This window comes from Moschus berezovskii, chromosome 22 (genome assembly GCF_049115385.1).
Source record: "Moschus berezovskii isolate FMDL1 chromosome 22, NW_MosBer_1.0, whole genome shotgun sequence".
In the NCBI taxonomy this organism is placed as follows: domain Eukaryota; kingdom Metazoa; phylum Chordata; class Mammalia; order Artiodactyla; family Moschidae; genus Moschus; species Moschus berezovskii.
Genome location: NC_142481.1, coordinates 12,265,974 through 12,285,870, shown reverse-complemented (window position 1 = coordinate 12,285,870; position 19,897 = coordinate 12,265,974). Strand labels below are relative to the sequence as shown.

Genomic DNA, 19,897 nt, shown 5'->3' with positions numbered 1-19,897 from the left:
TGGTAGGTGGCTGGGGTCGGGGGTCGGGATCTGCACTTTACTCCCAGGCCAGCATTCTCATTAGAGGGCGGGAAGGGCCGAGTGGCGCTGGCCTTGTTAGGTAACAGGTTGGACCATGTGTTTTATGGGAATCTGGGAGGCAAAACTGGCCAAACAAATGAAGCCTTCCCAGGAACACGAGAGGGTGACTGGTAACCTGGCAGCCGTGCTCGTCCCCTCCCTCCTGCCTCCCGCCTCCCCACCCCACAATGTGCTGTGATTTCTTCTTTTGAATTGTTTGGATTTCCTTACACGTTTGAGTAGCGTTTTCTAGCTTAGTGTCTGGCAGGAAAAGTGAGGGCTAAGGGTTGGCAAGGAGGATGACACGGCCTGTCTCCCCTTTGTCTTCCCCACTCCCAGCCTCGGCACAGTATCAGATGTCACGGTGTCCCTACTGTGGACAGCGTCCTCCAAGTCTGTGGCCGTGTAAGGAGGGAAGCAGAGAGGATGGAGGAGAGGCTCTTCTCTCTTGCCCAGAACACTGCCCTGGAGCACTCGGTCAAAGCAGGCCTCCTTGTTGTTCTTCAGACAGGTGACTGTGGCCTCATTGTTGTTGTTCGGTTGCTTAGTCGTATCCGACTCTCTGAGATCCCATGGACTGAAGCATGCCAGCTTCCCTATCCATCACTAACTCCTGGAGGTTGCTCAAACTCATGTCCATTGAGTCGGTGATGCCATCCAACCAGCTCATCCTCTATCATCCCCTTTTCCTCCTGCCTTCAATCTTTCCCAACATCAGGGTCTTTTCCAATGAGTTGGCTCTTTGCATCAGGTGGCCAAAGTATCGGAACTTCATGGTATACGGCCTCATGGCTCCTGCCTAGAGGAGAGGGATGTGGGTTGGCGGAAGACCCTCAAGGCTTCAGGTCCAAAAGGATTTGAGAAGCAAAAGCCACAGTAGGGACAGTGTCTGCCCAGCCTGTTGGGGCTCCTGGTGCGAGATCTTGTTTGAAATCAGTCCAAGATGAAAGAGAGAGTTGATACTTCTTGGAGCAAGCATCAAGGGTCCAGAAGGGCAGCACTTACTGACGTGACTCATTCCAGAGACTTCAGGAACTGGGCTCAAGAATAGAAGAGAGGCTGGTCTTAAGGGCTGAGAGATGTTTGTGGGGCTAAAAGAAAGAAAATAAGTGCTTAGTCATGTCCGACTCTTTGCGACACTTTGGACTATAGCCCACCAGGCCCTTCTGTCCATGGGGTTTTCCAGGCAAGAATACTGGAGCCAGGTTGCCATTTCCTCCTCCAGGGGATCTTCCTGACTCGGGGATTGAACCTGAGTCTCCTGTGTCTCCTGTACTGCAGGCAGATTCTTGACCTGCTGAGCCACTGCGGAAGCCCTTGTGGGGCTGAGGGGAAGGTTAACAAGGAAGTCCTTCCTGTTCCTCCAGGCAGGTGTGAGAGAAGGTGGTATGACTTTGTTCTAGTCAAGAAGAGGGAAGAGGCCAGGCTGGGCTTTTGTTTGCTCATTCCCGCCCTGTCAGTTTCAGATTATTTTCACCTGTGGACCTGTTGGAGACTTGATTGTAGACTTGGCTACAAAGTTTATAAACATCTGCAGGTGCCTGGCACCTCACTGGACAGTGAAGATTGTCCTTGAGTTGAAGGCTCCGTCTGAGCTTGGTCTAATGTGTAAAGCACTAATGTGGCTCCTCCCTGGAACATCATTATTAAAAAAATTTTTTTATTCATTTACTTATGGTTGCCCTGAGTTGCTGCTTTGCACAGGCTTTCTCTAGTTGCAGTGAGTGGGGGCTGCCCTTCCTCATGGTGTTTCTCATTGTGGTGGCTTCTCTGGGCTCTAGGCACATGGGCTCATTAGTTGTGGCATCCTGGCTTAGTTACTCTATGGCGTGTGGAGTCTTCCCGGACCAGGGCTTGATCCCACGTCCCTTGTTTTTGCAGATGGATTCTTATCCACGGAGCCACTAACTCCCTGGAAAATTCTAACCAAGCTCTCTGTCCTCAGGACGCTCAAGTCTAACCAGGGACATGACACACACTTCATAAATCCCAGGGATATTGTGCAGCCAACTTTCAGAAGTGGGAGCAGTTCACTGTGGCCCGTGAGTAGCTCAGAAAACGGGGTTCAGTGGAATCTGGGCCGGGTCTGGAGGGTGGGGTAGGGTTTCTGTTGATGGAAGGCAGGGAGGAGGGCAGGGCCGAGAAGGAGCATAGAGCTGACTGGGTGGGGATTTTTGAGGCAGGGCTGTTAATTGTTCACTTGTAAGTTCCTAAACTTATGCAGGGCCTGGCACTTTGTGGGTGCTCTGCAAATATTTGTTGAATTGACTGATATTTTTGCGAGCCTTTATCTAGACCTGCTATGTTAGAAAGCATGTGAAAGTGCAGTCCATTATCGGGAAAGCATTTTTCTGATAGAAGGTCACGCACACACTTGGAGCCTGAGGGGGTGTTTTACTTCCCCATCGAGTCCTCCTCCAGTCCACCCCAAGACTGCTAATCAGGGGGCTCCTTCCCTCCAGGACCCCTCAGTCTGTTCACCCCCATCGTCTCCCCAAGTCCTGGCTCCCTGGCGGTTCACTCCATTGGATTTTCCCCCTCTAGGGACTTGAAAAGGGATGTCGGGTCCTGTTTCCCATGGGAGAGGACTTTGGGTCTCTCAGCTGCATTGATGTAAGACCCTCCCACGACAAACTTTTCTCTTGTTAATATTGACAATCACTTAGGGCTTCCCAGGTGGCGCTAGTGGTAAAGAATCCACCTGCCAATGCAGGAAACACCAGAGACATAGGTTTGCCCTTTGGGTCAGGAAGATCCCCTGGAGTAGGCAATGACAACCCTCTCCAATATTCTTGCCTGAAAAATCCCATGGTCAGAGGAGCCTGGTGGGCTATGGTCCATAGGGTTGCAAAGAGTTGGACAGGACTGAAGTGATTTAGCACGCACAGTCAGGGAGCATCAGAGTCCCTAATGTATTTGGGTGGTGACTTCCGAGAAGAAGAAGGTATGACATTTCTCTGAAGAGCTCTCACCCCACACATAGACCCATGGAGGGTTAGTCCAACTGCTCCGTGATTTGTTCAAGGTCACAGTCAGTTCACCTCCAAGCCAGAGAAGAACTTCAGTTTCCCGACTTGCTGGAATGCCCTAGTGGGCAGCTGCCTGGCTGCTGTGTGCGCCAGTGTAGTGGTGGTGGGGGCCCCACCAATACCCTGGATTATCCAGAGGTAAATGTCTGGTTGAACAGTGACTGCAAAAATCTGGGACACTTGCATTCTCTCTCTTTTTCACTTTGAACTTGGAATGAGGAAAATGAGAGCCTAGAAAACCCGGAGTGGGTGATTTTCACAGGGGGCTGATGAGTTGTGCCCAGAGGCCTGTGTTTACCTCTCAACGTGTTTCTCACGGGACTGCATTGCTCTGATGCTGGGTTGGGTTCTCTCCCTCGGGAAGGGCAGGGACCAGGTCTGACTCATCCTTGTGTCTCTAGTGCATCACAGGCCCTAATAGATACTTCTTTTAAAAAATATATTTATTTATTTATTTTAATTGGAGGATAATTACTTTGCAATATTGTGATGGTTTTTGCCATGCATCAGTATGAATCGGCCGTAGGTACACATGTGTCCCCCCCCAATTCTGAAACCCCCTCCCGCCTCCCCACCCTATTCCTCCAGGTTGTCACAGAGCACTGGCCTGGGGTGCCCTGCTCCACACATCAAACCCGGGCTGGTTATCTATTTTACATATGGTAATGTGTATGTCTCAAAGCTCTTCTCTCAAATCATCCCACCCTCTCCTTCTGCCGCCGAGTCCAAAAGTCTGTTCTTTAGTCTGTGCCTCCTTTGCTGCCCTGTATGTAGGATTATTGGTACTGTCTTTCTAGGTTCCATATATATGCAAAGACACGATATTTGTCTTTCTCTTTCTGACTTATTTCACTAAATATTTCTTAGAACAACAGGGTTTCCCTGGCGGCTCAGTGGTAATGATAACCTAGAGGTGTGGAGGAGGGAGGGAGGTTTCAGAGGGAGGGAGACATGTGTTTGCCTGTGGCTGATTCATGGTGATGTATGGCAGAAACCATCACAATAGTATGACGTAATTATCTTCCAATGAAAAATTAAAATTAGAAGAAAAAGAATCCGCCTTCCAATGCTGGACACATGGGTTCTATCCCTGGCCCGGGAAGATCCCACATGCCGCGGAACAACTAAGCCCATGAACCACACCTCCTGAGCCTGCGCTCTACAACCCAGGATCAACAACTACTGAGCCCACGCACTGCAACTACTGGAGCCGGAGCACCCTAGGGCCCGTGCTGTGCAACAGGAGAAGCCACGGTGATGAGAAGCCTGTGCCCCGCAACTAGAGAGTAGCCCCCGATTGCCACAACTAGAGAAAAAGCCCGTGCAATAGTGAAGACCCAGCCCAGACAATAAGTAAAACAACACAAAGTATACACATCCACAGATATGGAATGACTGGGGCAGCAGCCTAAGTCGAGACTCCAATCTCCTCGCGTGAACTGAGGTGGAATCTGGCTTCTAAATACGGGGGAAGTGCCCAGCATGAGGACGTGGCTCGTCCTATGGCTCTGCAGCTGCGCTTGGAACACTCCCAGGATCGGAGTCTCTGCTCTGGTTGATATACTTCACTTGCCCTTCAGAAAGTGGCCGGAAAGTGTTGGGGAGCTTCAGAATACATCATTCTGGAAATGGCTCAGGGAAGACGCCGGGGGCGCGTGGTGGTTATTCACAAGTATTTGAAGGTCTGTTGTGTGAAAAGGTTTGAGATTTGTTTCCGTGCCTACAGAGAATAACAGGAGGCTTGGCGAGTCTGCACCAGACACATTTTGGCTCAGGATGAGAAAGAACTGTCAGACGAAAGTAAGTTTCTTTGGAAACTTACAGAGTTCAGGCAGGAGCTGGGTGTCTGAAAATAACTGTCACAGTGATTTGTTGTTTCTCGAAGATTCCAAGGGTAGAGCTTGGCTTGGAACCCAGGATTCCACTAATACTACATTTTATTAGGTATTATAAAACCTGCCCTTTGGAAAGTGACATTACTCTGTGAAGTCAGCCCAGGTCTCTGTGACTCTTGCTTCCAGTCAGTGTGGATGGTTGTAATTCCCTTACCTACGCTGAGACTTGGACTTCACCCACTCTGCCAACGCTCCCGCCTCCTTTATAGCTGCTGCTGCTGCTGCTGCTAAGTCGCTTCAGTCATGTCTGACTCTGTGCTACCCTATAGACGGCAGCCAACCAGGCTCATCCATCCCTGGGATTCTCCAGGCAAAAATACTGGAGTGGGTTGCCATTTCCTTCTCCTACACATGCATGTATACTAATTCACTTCAATCGCCTCTGACTCTGTGCAACCCTATGGACAGCAGCCCACCAGGCTCCTCTGTCCACAGGATTTTCTAGGCAAGAATACTGGAGTGGGTTGCCTTCATAGCTGAGAGCCGTCAAAATCAAGTGTGTTTACTGCGTATTCATGCCCACGAGGTGGCAGCACTGCCCCACTTGTGTTTCCAACCACTCGATTCTGTTAGTCACTCAGCCTTGTAACTCTCTGCAATCCCCTGGACTGTAGCCCGCCAGGCTCCTCTGTTCCTGGGGATTCTACAGGCAAGAATACTGGAGTGGGTTGCCCCGCCCTCCTCCAGGGGATCTTCCAGACCCAGGGATCGAAGCCGCGTCTCCTTCATTGCAGGCAGATTCTTACTGTCTGAGCCATTACAAAGGCTCCACTCTATTCTGGAATGTGGGCAAATCTGAGAGCTCTGATTAGGATTAGATAAAGGGCACAAGTGAAATGACTAGGTGAACCTTTTTTTTTTTCCTGCTAAGTGACAGAGTGGAGGTGAGTCTCAAGCAATTGCTTTGTAAAAGTGGCAGGCACTTCAGGGAAGTGACTCAAGTGTTAAGGTGCTAATTGAGCTCCTGATTATCTTGATCAAATACAGGTCTGACTCTTCTAGTGGGGCCTGAGAGTCTGCATTAAAAAAATTTTTTTGTGTTTCTCTATTTTTGGCTGTGCTGGGTCTTCGTTACTGCATGAGCTTTTCTCTAGTTGCTGCAAGCAGGGACTGCTCTCGAATTGCCGTGCATGGGCGTCTCATTGTGGTGGCTTCTCTTGTCATAGAGTATGGGCTCTAAGGGCACACAGGCTTCACTAGTTACGGCTCCTGGGTTCTAGAGCACAGGCTCAATAGTTATGGTTCACGGACTTGGTTGCTCTGCAGCATGTGGAATCTTCCCGGATCAGGGATCAAACCTGTGTCTCCTGCATGGGCAGGCAGATTCTTTACCACTGAGCCACCAGGGAAGCCCAAGATTCTGCATTTTTAATAAGATTTTGAGTGATGCCATTCCTACCGGCTGTTGGACCACATTCTGAATCATAAAGCTTAGAAGTCATTTACCTGGGACTTTATCCAGAGGAAAATATAATTCGAAAGGATACTTGCATCCCACTGTTCATAGCAGCACTGTTTACAATAGCCAAGACATGGAGGCAACCTAAGAAGATGTGGTATATATACACAATGGAATATTATTCAGCCACAAAAATAATGAAATAATGCCGTCTGCACCATCATGGATGGACCTAGAATAAGCATGCTGAGAGAAGTAAGCCAAAGAGAGATATCCCGTGGTATCACTCGTATGTGGAATCTAAAAGAATAATGCGAATGAACTTATTTACAAAACACAAGTAGACTCACAGACAAAAGAAATTTTTGGCTACCAAAGGGAAAAGGGGAAGGGATAAATTAGGAGTATGGGATTAAATTATACACACTACTAATAGATAAGCAGCAAAGACCTACTGTATAGCACAGGAAATTATACTCATTATCTTGTAATACCTTATGATGGAAAAAAATCTTAAAAAGAACAGATTCAAATATATATTTGAATCACTTTGCTGTATACCTGAAACTGACACAACATTGTAAATCAAGTATATTTCAATAAAAAATTTTTTGTAATAAATTTAAAAAAGGACCGCTTGGAAATTGTGAAAGAAGAGTAGTGTAAGAACTACATGAAAGCTTATCAACCGGAAGAACAACTTAGTGGCCTCTTAGCTACTCTGTCTGAAAAACAAGCTACAGTTTATTGCCCTTAAACTTTAGAGATTAAAGGTGTTTAAAGATATTCACTATAAGAGGACTCTGTGTTGGCCTTGCTGTGTGCTGTGCTTAGTCGCTTCAGTCGAGTCCAATACTTTGTAACCCCGTGGACTGTAGCCCTCCAGACTCCTCTGTCCATGGGATTTCCCAGGCAAGAATACTGAAGTGGGTTGCCTTGTCCTCCTCCAGGGGCTCTTCCTGACCCGGGGATCAAACCCGAGTCTCCTGTGTCTCCTGCGTTGCAGGCAGATTCTTTACCTGCTGAGCCACTGGGGTAATTTGCCATATATGAAGGAGATGTTGAGACGGAAGCCAAAGTATCAATAATATATTGTAATTGGACTTCGCTGGTGGCACAGTGGATAGGCATCCACGTGCCAATCCAGAAGATATCGGTTCAATCCCTGGTCTGGGAAGATTTCACATGCTTTGGGTCAAGTCACCGCAGTCAGAATCCCACACGTCACAAGGAAGAGCAGCCCTGGCTCACCATAATCAGAAAAAGCCTCCGCAAAGCAACAAAGACTCACTGCAGCCAAAAATAAATAACTAAAATAAAAAACAATATATTGTAATCAATTGTGTAACGTATTCACCTTGTTTAAATTTTCTGTATTATCTATAGATGGCTTATAAAGTGTTTATAGTCTAAGTAATTAAAACTTGAAATTACTTCCCCCTTCCCCCGCCCAAGAAATCATTAGATTAGTTCTCCCTTCCCCCGATTTATGGATGAAGAAAAACTGACATCCAGAGACAGAGAAGTTTTCTTGCCTGACGTAGCCGTGACTTCAGCACTTAGCTTTGTACGTCTTAACCCAAGCTTCTCACTCTCTTAGTCCGAGTTTTATTCCACTATATGCTGTGGCCCCCTTTACTATTGTGATGGCATCTCTGTAGCCTAGAACTCCCATTTTCACCACCATCCCCTTTGGTCTTTGCTCAAGGTGTCACTTTGGTTAACCCGTGTTTACGGAAATAATCAATAGCCAATCTATAATAAGAATAGAAAAGAGTTTTTTCGTTTTTTTTTTTTTTTTGAGCCAAAGTGAAGACTGCAGCCTAGGAGACTAGATAGCTCTGAGGAATTGCTTGGGAGAAGCATGGTTTTCAGCACAGCTTGTATCTTGTCAGAAGAAAGTCCATCAAACATGTTAGGAGTACATTCCTTCAAGATTTCAAATAAAAACAGGTCAGCAGAGTTAGTATGGCTTTGGCGCCTGGGAAGGAGTTCTTATTGTCAAGGAGTAAATAGCACGGTATCCCTGGGAAATCCCATGGACTGAGGAGCCTGCTGGCTACAGTCCATGGAGTCGCACAGAGTCGGACACGGCTGAGCAACTGAACACACAATTGCCAGGAAGGCAGGCATTTAATTGTTTCTGTTTGTTTGTTTTTAAGTATCCTGTTTCCTTCCTTCCTTTCTTCTCCTTTCTTTCTTTCTTTTTTATTGAGGTATAGTTTATTTATAATATTAAATTAGACTCAGGCGTACAGCTTAGGGATTTGATATATTTATAGATTATACTCTACTTATTATGAGGAGCTTACTAGGTGGCATGGTGGTAAAGAATCCACCTGCTAATGCAGGAGATGTGGATTCGATCCCTGGGTTGGGAAGATACCCTGGAGGAGGAAATGGCAACCCACTCCAGTATTCTTGCCTGGAGAATCCCCTGGACAGAGGAGCCTGGTGGGCTACCGTCCATGGAGTTATAAAGAGTCGGACACAACTTAGTGACTGAGTATGCATGCAACAATATACAGGGATTCCATTTTCTCCACTTTCTTGCCAGCATTTGTTATTTTTGGTATTTTTGATGATGGCCATTCTGACCAGTATGAGGTGATAGTCTCACTTTGATTTTGATTTCCATTTTTCTGATTAAAGATGAAGATGTTGAGCATCTTTTCATAAGCCTGTTGGCTATCTGTGTGTCTTCTTTGGAAAAATGTCTATTTTTCAGTTGGGTTGTTTTTTGATACTGAGTTCTATGAGCTATTTGTATATGTTGGATATTACTCCCTTACCCGTCATATCGGGCTTCCTCGGTGGCTCCATAGTAAAGAATCTGCCTGCAGTGCAAGATTCACAGGAGACGCAGGTTTGATTCCTAAGACAGGAAGATCCCCTGGAGGAGGGCATGGCAACCCACTCCAGTATTCTTGCCTGGAGAATCCCTTGGACAGAGGATCCTGGTGGGCTACAGTTCATAGGATTGCAATGAGTTGGATATAAGAGTGACTGAGCATGCACACAACACAGCGACAGACCTCTAGCACTGGCCTGAGAAGTCAAGGCCAGGAGGGACGGGCTGAGAAGGAAGTCAGAGGTTAACAGGTATGGAAAGAGGCAGACGGGGCGGCTATCCCTTTGAAAGGCCCTAATCTCTGGGTGTGTTTTCTGACCGTTTCTGCATTTGCAATCTCCTGCTCTTTGTGACCCTTCCAGGGACTCTCCCCACTCCTGCTTCCTCCTTAGTACACACTCTTTTCCCAGTGCACCCCTTCCATGGCCAGAGAATGGCTGTGCAAACAGTTGATAGTTCAATAAAAATGACATTTTTATGGGGACAGGGATCCTGCCCCTGTTTCTTCCCTGACAGAAGCTGCAGTTTGTAAAAGCAAGCTCTTATGAAGAATGATGTGTGATTGTGAGTGTGGTGTTAGGGAACAGGTGCCTAAGTGAAGAGTAAGATAGGAAACAAAAGGCTGAGTGTAGAAATGGAAGGGACAAAAATCGCTCTAGAAGGTGGGTTTCACTCAGGAGACCTCAGAAATCTTAGGGTGTCCTCTGCAAAGACGGAATCATTAACATTTATTTGGGTGGGAGAGGAGATTAGATTATGTTGTACGATGCTGTCTTCTTCTGATGCTTAACTTCTCTGTCTCATTTTTGTTGTTTTCTTAAAATTGATTTTTTTATAATTAACTTTTGCCTGTGCTGGGTCTTTGTTGCTGAGCACAGACTTTCTCTACTCTTCCCTGTGGCGCAGGGTCTTCTCACTGCGGTGACTTCTCTTGTTGCCGAGCGTGGTCTCTAGGGCACAGGCTCAGTAGTTGTGGCAAATGGGCTTCATTGCTCCGGGGCTTGTGGAATCCTCCCAGACCAGAGATCAAACCCATGACCCCTGCATCGGGAGGCAGATTCTTTACCACTGGACCACTGGGTAAGTCCTATCTTAGTTTTTTTTCAATCTGGCAAAACATGGGTGATAACACTCACGGTAGTTGCCTGGCACTTGGTGAGTGTGAGGGAGTGTGAGCGCTTATAATTATGGAACAGGAGAAAGTGTCACCCTGGTCATCTGAGGGGAGGGATCTTGTAGCCCAGGGTCTGGGCAGGCCAGCTGGAGATGAACATGATGGGCAAGTCTTACCTTGCAGGACCAGAAAGACTGGCTAGCAGTAACTCATGAGTGACATTCTGGAAAATGTCCTCATCCGAAGGCAGGAATATTCAGAAGGCATGGGGCTTGTGTCACAGTTATTGTCTCTGGGGGTCTGGGGGTATGTCCTAGAGTTAAATGGTTTTGTTGAATGCTAAGCCTTGGAAGGAAAGTTATGACCAACCTTGATAGTATATTAAAAAGCAGAGACATGACTTTGCCAACAAAGGTCCGTCTGGTCAAGGCTATGGTTTTTCCCGTGGTCATGTATGGATGTGAGAGTTGGACTGTGAAGAAAGCTGATCACCGAAGAATGGATGCTTTTGAACTGTGGTGTTGGAGAAGACTCTTGAGAGTCCCTTGGACTGCAAGGAGATCCAACCAGTCCATCCTAAAGGAGATCAATCCTGGATGTTCATTGGAAGGACTGATGCTAAAGCTGAAACTGCAATACTTTGGCCACCTCATGCGATGAGTTGACTCACTGGAAAAGACTCTGATGCTAGGAAAGGTTGGGGGCGAGAGGAGAAGGGGACGACAGAGAATGAGATGGCTGGATGGCATCACCGACTCTGTGGACATGAGTTTGAGTGTACTCCGGGAGTTGGTGATAGACAGGGAGGCCTGGCATGCTGTGATTCATGGGGTCGCGGAGAGTCGGACACGACTGAGCAACTGAACTGAACTGAACTGAAGCCTAGAAACAGGCTTCAGAGGGGATGTCTTACACTTATCTTGCTGAAGGAATTCCCTGTTGTGGCCCAGGCGTTACTTTTGTCTGTGTTCTATCCTTAATTATAATATGAAAGAGAAAGACTGAAAAAAGATGAAATAAGAAAAGGCATGTAGAAATTATCAGGGCAGAATTAGGACTGGCAGGTATAATTTACAAAGATGTTTATATAAGCTTCATGTGAACAGGGAAGGACTTTATTAAAAAAAAAAAACTGGAGTGGGCTGCCATCCTCTCCTCCAGGGGATCTTCTTGATCCAGGGATTGAACTGGCGTCTCTTACTTCTCCTGCCATGGCAGGCGGGTTCTTTACCACTAGTGCCACCTGGGAAGCCCCTTATAAAAAGCAGATCTCTCTATGTAAATGCAGTGAGCTATCTTGAGTGACATCAGATTCCATCTGAAGAAAGACGGAGGCAGAACCCCAGATGGGTTGGCGGATGCATGGGGCGGGACACCAAGGAATGTGGGTGTCTCTGGAGCCTGGATCAGGAGAGGGAGCGGATTCACTCCTTAGATCTCCAGAAAGAACACCATCTGCCAAACACCTTGATGTAAGTCCAGTGACACCATGTTGGACTTGTAACCTCCAGAACTGGGGGAATGTATATCATCATTAGGAATTCCCTGGCAGTCCAGTGGTTAGGGTTCTGTGCTACCACTGCAGGGGCCATGGGTTCAATCCCTGGTTTGGGAACTAAGATACTGCATGTCACATGGACAAAAAAAAAGTGTATCATCCTTGCATTCCAGGAGGTTACAGTTTGTCACCCCAGAAGAGGCAGAAACATGCCAAGTTGCTAAATAATGATTAAGTCTAGACTGTGGGTAGAAAGGGCTTCTCTGATGGCTCAGACTGTAAAGAATCTGCCTGCAAAGCAAGAGACATGGGTTTGATCCCTGGATTGGGAAGACCCCTGGAGGAGGAAATGGCAACCCACTCCAGTGTTCTTGCCTGGGAAATCCCATGGACAGAGGAGCCTGCGGGGGCTACAGTCCAAGGGTTGTAAAGAGTCAGACACCACTGAGTGGCTAACACTTTCACTTTCTGTGGGTAGAAAATGGAATTCTTGATGATAGTTTTCTGTTTCATACTTCATCTTAATTTTCAAAAGCAAAAAATTAAATGTCATTACTGTGTGTAGTTACAAACGGAGGTATATTCAACGAACTGTGGGCACACGGAGAGGGAACCACCACTCGTCTGCCTGTGGACCCCGAGAGAGTTCACCACTCAAGTGTGCTGAGGGCAAGGGCTGGAGAAGGAAGGACTTTACAGTGGAGGAGAGGCTTGTGCCAGGGCAGGAAGCAGGGATGGTAGCCTTTGTCTGGGGCTGAGCATGAGACTCTGTTCTTCAGTCTTAACGTTCAGTCAGGGACTCCCCTGGCGGTCCAGGGGTTTGGACTCTGTGCTTCCACGTCAGGGGGTACAGGTTCAAACCCTGGTCCAGGACCTAAGATCCTGCATGACAGGCAGTGTGGCAAAAAAAAAAAAAATTTCAGTCACTTGAAGGATCAAACCCAAAGGAATCGGTCTCTGGCCATCAAGGAAGACGGTCAGAGATGTTTTACAGAGCGAGACAAGGCATTCCGGCAACTCAAAATCACATCAAATGGCTTCAAACTTGGTGGCTAGGAGGATGTGCTCATGTTTAAGGCTCAGGCCTTTCTGCTTTTCCTTCTTCCTGTTTCTTGCAGTACTGAGATGGGCAGGGCCCTGGTCTCCAAATAGGGTCCTTGTATTTTGCAGGGGGCAGTATTTTTAGGGGTGGAGTGTTATTTGGTTTTGTTTTTTTCTCTCACCAGCAGTTAAGGAATTGATCGGGTGACTTCTTTTTTTTTTTTAGAACCTAGCCATGATTTTTCTCTTTTAATTATTTATTTTAATTGGAGGCTGATTACTTTACATTATTGTATTGGTTTTGCCATACAGTGACATGAATCTACTAACTAACATAATTCTGCTAACAGTGCAGTCATACAGCAGAGTCGTCGAATCTCGTCCTGTGTCCTCCACCCTCCAGGGAGCCACTGCTTTTCCTGGTCCTCCTAGATCCTGGGGGACTCAGAGGCCTGTGTGAGAAATGAAAAACAATAAAAACCCGGTAAAAGTCAAACACCAGGGGTGAGTAAGAACTACCGCAGTTGCCTTTCTTTTCTTAAAGCATGCGATTCTCTTGCTTCCTCTCCACCTTTATGTTGTGGTGCCAAGTCCCGATCTCTGGATATAAAACTGGTTTCCTTGATCCTGCTGTGGTTTGATTCCATCCATTAAGACAAGGGGCCTGTTTTTTCCTCTACAGTCAAAAGTCCTTGTGTTTGTTCTCAGAAGTTTCCACCCTCAACCGGTGCCATGGTTTGAGGTTTCCTGTTCCGTAGCTTGTAGGGTAGAGGGGTCCTGAGTTGGGTCCAAGGGAAGGTTCTGGAAATCCCAGACAGTTGCACCTGGGAGCGTTTTCTAGGTCTGTTGGCAGAAGAAGCAGAATTGTGGGCCAAGGAACCTGGGCCCTGGGGCTGGTGACTAAACACTGACCTTGAATTAATAGATCGACTTTTCAAGGCTTTAGCTTTGCCTGGAGCTTCCCAGGTGGCTAAGTGGTAAAGAATCCACCTGACATTGTAGGAGACATGGGTTCGATCCTTGGGTCAGGAAGATCCAATGGAGAAGGAAATGGCAACACACTCCAGTATTTGTGCCTGGGATAAATCCACAGACAGAGGAGCCTGGCTGGCTACAGTCCATGGGGTCATAAAGAGTCAGGCATGACTTAGCAACTAAGCAATGACAATAAAGTTCAGTATTAATGAACTCTTAGTTTTTGCTTCTCTCTTAAAAAAAAAAAATCTCTCCTTCAATTCAAAATTATAATCTTGCTGAGTAGAGTATCCTAACTGGTAGGTTTTCCTGTTTCAGCAGTCTATATATTACCACTCCTTTCTGGCCCGTACAGTTTCTGCAGAAAAATCAGCTGACAGCCTTATGACGGTTTTCTTGTATGCAGCTCTTGTATTTTTTCTCTTTCTCTATTTAACTCTTGCCATTTTCATGATGATATATCTTGGTGTGGGTCTGTTTGGGTTCATTTTGTTTGGGATCCTCTGTGCTTTTTGTCCCTGGATAGCTGTTTCCTCTTTCAGGCTTGGGAAGTTGGCGACCATAATTTCACCAAGTGGCTTTTGGACAGGTTTCTCTCTCTTCTCCATCTGGGACGTCTATAGTGCTAATGTCCGTCTGCTTGATGTTGTTCTAGAGATACCTTAAACTGCTCTTATTAAAATTTTTTTCTTTTTGCTATTCTGACTGGGCAATTTCCATTATTCTTTTGTATCACTTCTGCATTCTTCTGTATCACTTGGTAGTTCTATAGAGGGTATTTTTTCATTTCAGTTATTGTATCCTTCAGTTTTGTTTTTTTTTAATGTATTTTCTAATCCCTTGTTGAAATTCTCACTGTGTTCATCTAGTCTTTGCTTTTTTATGATTTTTGTTTTTAACTGGAGGATAATTGCTTTACAATGTTGTGCTGGTTTCTGCCATACAACAACATGAATCAGCTCTAAGTATACACATATCCCCTCCCTCTTGAGCCGCCCTCTCATTACCTCTGCCCTCCATCTTACTCCTCTAGGAAGTCACAGAGCACTTTCATAGAACTAGAACAAAAAATTTTACAATTTGTGTGGAAACACAAAAGACCCCCAAATAGCCATCCTTTTCTGTAATTGTTATCATGCCTATTACCAATGCTTTGCACTCTTTTTGTAAAAGTCTTTATTTTCCCACGTGGCACTAGTGGTAAAGAACCCATCTGCCAATGCAGGCGACATAAGAGCCTTGGGTTGGATCCCTGGGTGGGGAAGATCCCCTGGAGGAGGAGGGCATGGCAACCCACTCCAGTATTATTGTCTGGAGAATCCCATGGACACAGGAGCCTGGTGGGCAACAGTCTATGGGATTGCAAAGAGTCAGACACACTGAGGTGATTTAGCACAGCATGGGAACATTGAATTTGTTACAATATTGCTACTGTTTTATGATTTGTTTTTTTTTGTTTTTTTTTGGCCCACAGTCATGTGAGATCTTACCTCCCCAACCAGGGATGGAAACATCACTCCCTGCTTTGGAAGGTGAAGTCTCAACCCCTGGACCACCAGGAAGTCCCTTGAGCTCTGTATTTGGTCAGTTACTTATTCTGCTTCATGAGTTGTATATCCAGGGGTCATCTCTTGTTCTTTCAATGAGATATAAATTCTTCTATCTTCTCATTTTGCTTAACTGTCTCTGTCTGAAATTAAGTGAAGCAGTTACCTGTTTAGTCCTGCAGGACTGTCCCTTTGTTTTACGTGTGTGCCCAGTGGGAGAGCTGAGTCTGATGTGAGCCCGAGTCCCGTCTTTTTCCTGGCTGTGCTGACAGCCATCAACTTGGTAGAGGTGGAGGGGCTAAAGCCAGAGCCCGGCCGGGCTGGGGCTTCTCTGCACAGTGCCCAGCATCATCCTATTCAGGCCAGGGGTGAGGCTCAAGCTGCTGGAGTAGAAACCCCCAGGGCCAGTCTGTAAGCAGCTCCGTTCCCATGTGTGTGTCCCTGCCCTTCCCAGCCCTGGCACCCTCGCCCCCGAAGGGAGCAGGGCTGGAGCAGGAGGAGCTGGGCTGGGCACTGGATGGGGCAGGGACACATGCCCAGGCACTCCTAGGAAACCAGCCGGAGTCCTGGGCAGTTTCAATCTGCGGCCTCCTTCCTGTTTTGGGAGTCAGCAAGCATGTGCGTGTTCTTCAATGACGTATTGGTCTCAAAGAGCCCTGCTGTTAGTCCCACTGGTTTTGAATCTCTTATCTTCCTAGTTTTGGACCCCACATCAGCAGCACCCAGAGTATGGTTTGAACAGCTTACTCCCCAGGGATGATCTCTCAGGCCATATAACCCCCATGATCCCCATCCTTCTCCGTGTCCCTTCCCAGGGGCACAGGTCCTGACATGATCGCCTCTCTTCTCTGCCTACCAGAGTTTGTGTGCATCGTTCTGCCAGCCTCACTATGTAGATGTATTTTTTTTCAAACTTTACGTTTTATTTTGTACAGGGGTATAGCCGATTAACAATACTGTGGTGGTTTCAGGTGGACAGCGAAGGCACTCAGCCATACATATGCATGTATCCATTCTCCCCCAGAACCCCCACCTTCCACCCAGGCTGGTACATAACACTGAGCAGAGCTCCATGTGCTCTGCAACAGGTCCCTGTTGGTTTTGAATACAGCAATGTGTCCATGACCTTCCCAAACTCCCTATCTCTTACCCCCCCGCCAAGTCAACCATAAGTTCCTTTTCTAAGTCTGTGAGTCTGTGTTTTGTAAGTGTATCTGTATCATTTATAGATGTATGTTTCGATGGGTAGTATGGAGAGATGAGCTCCTTGTTCTACTCTGCCGTCTTAATCTCCCTCCAAGCTTGTGTACAAGTTCTTATGTGGACATAGATTTTCATTTCTCTTGCATATAAACGTGGGGGTAAAATTGCTGGGTCATATGGAGGCCTTAGGATTCTTAGGAAGAGACAGAGGGGCTTCCCTAGTGGCTCAGTGGTAAAGAGTCCGCCTGCCAATGCAGGAGACGTGGGTTCGATCCCTGATGCCTCAGAGTAACTAAGCCTATTCAGCACAACTACTGAACCTGTGCTCTGGAGCCCGAGAGCCTCAACTGCTGAGCCCATGCGCTGCAACTACTGACGCCCATGAACCCTAGAGCCCATGCTCCCCAACAAGAGAAGCCACCGTGATGAAAAGCACGGGCATGGCAACTAGAGAGGAGCCCCCGCTTGCTAGCCGCAACTGGAGCAAAGTCCACGCAGCAATGAAAACCCAGCACAGCCAAAAATATTAAATAAAAAAAAAAAAAAAAAGAACAGACCTTGCCTTAGAGAATAAGCTCATGAACACTTGAAGCACTTTGAATGACTCTTGCTGTTCAACTTGTTAATTTAGTGAGAGTCACATTTTTAGTTCGTTCTTTGAAGAATTGATGTTAATCAAATTTCGCTGTCTAATATAATTGGGTGAGTGTTAGTCCATTGTGTCTGACTCTTTGTGACCCCATAGACTGCAGACTGCCAAGCTCTTCTGTCCATGAAATTTTCCAGGACAGAATCCTGGAGTAGGTAGCCATTGCCTTCTCCAAGGGATCATCCTTACCCAGGGATTGAACCTGGGTTTCCTGCATTTCAGGCAGATTCTTTACCATCTGAGCTACCAGGGATGTCCCCGTCTAATATAAACTAGCCAACAGAGTTTAGCACTCCCCTGTGGGGTGATAAAGCCCTTGTTGGGTTTATATGATAGTGAGAAAGCTTCAACTGGGGGAGAGGGCCTGCTAGCTGATTTTAGCTGTAATTAACTCTCTGCTTCCTTCTTTGCATTATGATGGGAATGTATTGTTCCTTTTGTATTACTCTTTTTTTTGGCTCTTCTTTTTTCTTCTTCACACACCTATGCCACCGCATATACTCCTATTTTATTCCTGCTTTTCTTTTCTTTATCAAACTCCTGGTTGTATCAAAATGTTCCTCAGTCATGTCAGTTAAGACAATAAAATTATGAGACTCAAATGAGTTATCAGTTTCCTTTAGAAGTATGTCATATTCAGATAAATATGGGCACCACTGCGGGGCATTTATTCTAAAAGTTCTGTCATTACTGAAAATATTTTGGCCACTTATCACGTAGTGCATGCTGTACTCAGTCACCTCAATTGTGTCCTACTCTTTGTGACCCCATGGACCACAGCCCACCAGGCTCCTCTGCCCATGGGACTCTCCAGGCAAGAATACTGGAGTGGGTTGCCATGCCCTCTTTCGGGGGAACGTCCCGACCCAGGGACTTAACTCACGTCTCATTAGATCTCCTGCATTGGCAGATGGGTTCTTTACCATTAGCGCCACCTGGGTAGCCCATGTAAAAGTTACTCTCAGAACCTGTCTGAGCCCTGTGAGAAAACTGGTTTCTCATCCTTGTAACCACACTGAGTATTTCAGGAGTCTCCCACTCTGCTTTTCTCTTTTGTCTTCCTCTTTCCAGTTCTCTTTTGAATGTGTTGCTCTAGTCCCCGAGCAAGAAGAGTTCTGGGTTCAGTGGGGCTCAAAGTACAGCGCAAGGCTGATGGTCATGGAGAGCCCAGCAGGGAAGGGAAGTTGGCCTGGTTCACAGGACCTTGGCCTTTAAGCAGAGCATGCTTACGCAGCTCTTTCTAGTCTGTCCTTTCCTGTGGCCCATTTCTGCTCTGTGATTCCTCACCCACCTTTATAACAGGAAAGAACCATCAAATCCTAGGCCTGGGTCATAACCTCGAATTGCCCAACTCTCGGGGGTAACGGGGAGAACCGCAGAGAGAGGCCCTTCTGAGGCGCCCTTTCCTTCTGCCCCTGGGTGGTTAGTTAATGTCCTACCAGCACTTCCTACTTGTCGGGGACCAGGACTATGCTCCAGTCCCACATCACTGCTCAGGGCAGAGGGCGCTTTGTCCAGACAGCTTTGGTTCCAGAGAGACCTGCCTCTGAGCTTCACACTTCACCTTCGGGTCTGTGTCCACTGTGGCCTTGGATCTTCTCAGGTCTCGGGCTCTGGCTCTTCACATTCTCTTCTCTTCCTCACTGTTCTCGCGGGGTGAAAATGAGGATGTCTGCTAATGGACGAAAAAGAAATTAGTTTGCACAGCAAATAACAACCTAAAGCTGGGCTCCCTGCCCCTTGTGACTCCCTCTCCTCCCCAGAAGTTTCTGAGCACCAAACCCAGTGAGATGTTAGCTGATTGTACAAATCTGTCTACAGGGTCTCCGGGGCGGTGGGGTCATGTTTGAAGGCTTTATGTCCTGGCTACTGTGTTACTTGCTTTTCTCTTTTCCAGAGGCGTCTACTTCTCACTAGTAAATATGAGGCCGATGATCTACAGATTCATCCTCCTTTCACCCTTTCTTAGTTGCGGAATAAGTGTGGCTCTGTCTGTTTACATAATACAGTGGTGGGGAGAGAGAGCAAGGAAGCAGTGGCTCACCTGCCAGGGACGGGAGCAGAGAGCACCTTTAGTGAATGAACAGCTCTGCAACAGAGTGAAGGGCGAGGTGCCAACAAGGAAGGAAGCGAAGGAAGCCCAAGAGCCATAGGCAGTGAGAGTCTAATCCCTAGGGGAACAAAGAGGGGGCTGGACAGAGCCTTTGGGTGGTCCCAGCTCTGCTGCCTGAAAGAAGAGTTGCCTGATTGTCGCCTGTTGTGGTCATGGCCTTAGACGTCCCTGATGGCTCAGTTGGTAAAGAATCCGCCTGCAATGCAGAAGACTGTCTGCAATGAAGGAGAGCTGGGTTCCACCCTTGGGTTTGGAAAATCCCCTGGAGAAGGAAATGGCAACCCACTCCAGCATTCTTGCCTGGGAAATCCCATGGACAGGGGAGCGTGGCAGGCTACAGTCCATGGGGTTGCAGGAGCTGGACAGGACTTGGAGACTAAACCACCAAATCCATAGGGGAATAAAGAGGTGGCTAGACAGAGCCTTTATGTCAAGCCACTCCAGTACTCTTGCCTAGAAAATCCCATGGATGGAGGAGCCTGGTAGGCTGCAGTCTGTGGGGTCACTAAGGGTCGGACACAAC

General features: G+C 47.1%; 2 long non-coding RNA genes across 5 annotated transcripts in view; one reads left to right on the top strand and one right to left on the bottom strand.

Annotated features, from left to right (window-relative positions):
- Positions 1-13,202: 13,202 nt before the first annotated feature.
- The window catches only part of LOC129546751 (uncharacterized), a 22,695-nt gene continuing 16,000 nt past the window's right edge, over positions 13,203-19,897 (bottom strand). For 2 of the 3 annotated variants that reach the window (XR_016035841.1, XR_008683934.2), the window contains exons 4-5: positions 18,826-18,936; positions 13,203-13,339 (exon numbers count right to left, since the gene is read on the bottom strand). This is a non-coding gene — a long non-coding RNA (uncharacterized LOC129546751). The remainder of the gene's footprint in view (positions 13,340-18,825; positions 18,937-19,897) is intronic. The other variant, XR_008683935.2, reaches the window with a different exon arrangement.
- LOC129546750 (uncharacterized) overlaps positions 13,257-19,897 on the top strand; it is a 20,722-nt gene continuing 14,081 nt past the window's right edge. Inside the window, exon 1 of one of the 2 annotated variants that reach the window (XR_016035844.1) lies at positions 13,257-13,391. This is a non-coding gene — a long non-coding RNA (uncharacterized LOC129546750). The remainder of the gene's footprint in view (positions 13,392-19,897) is intronic. The other variant, XR_008683932.2, reaches the window with a different exon arrangement.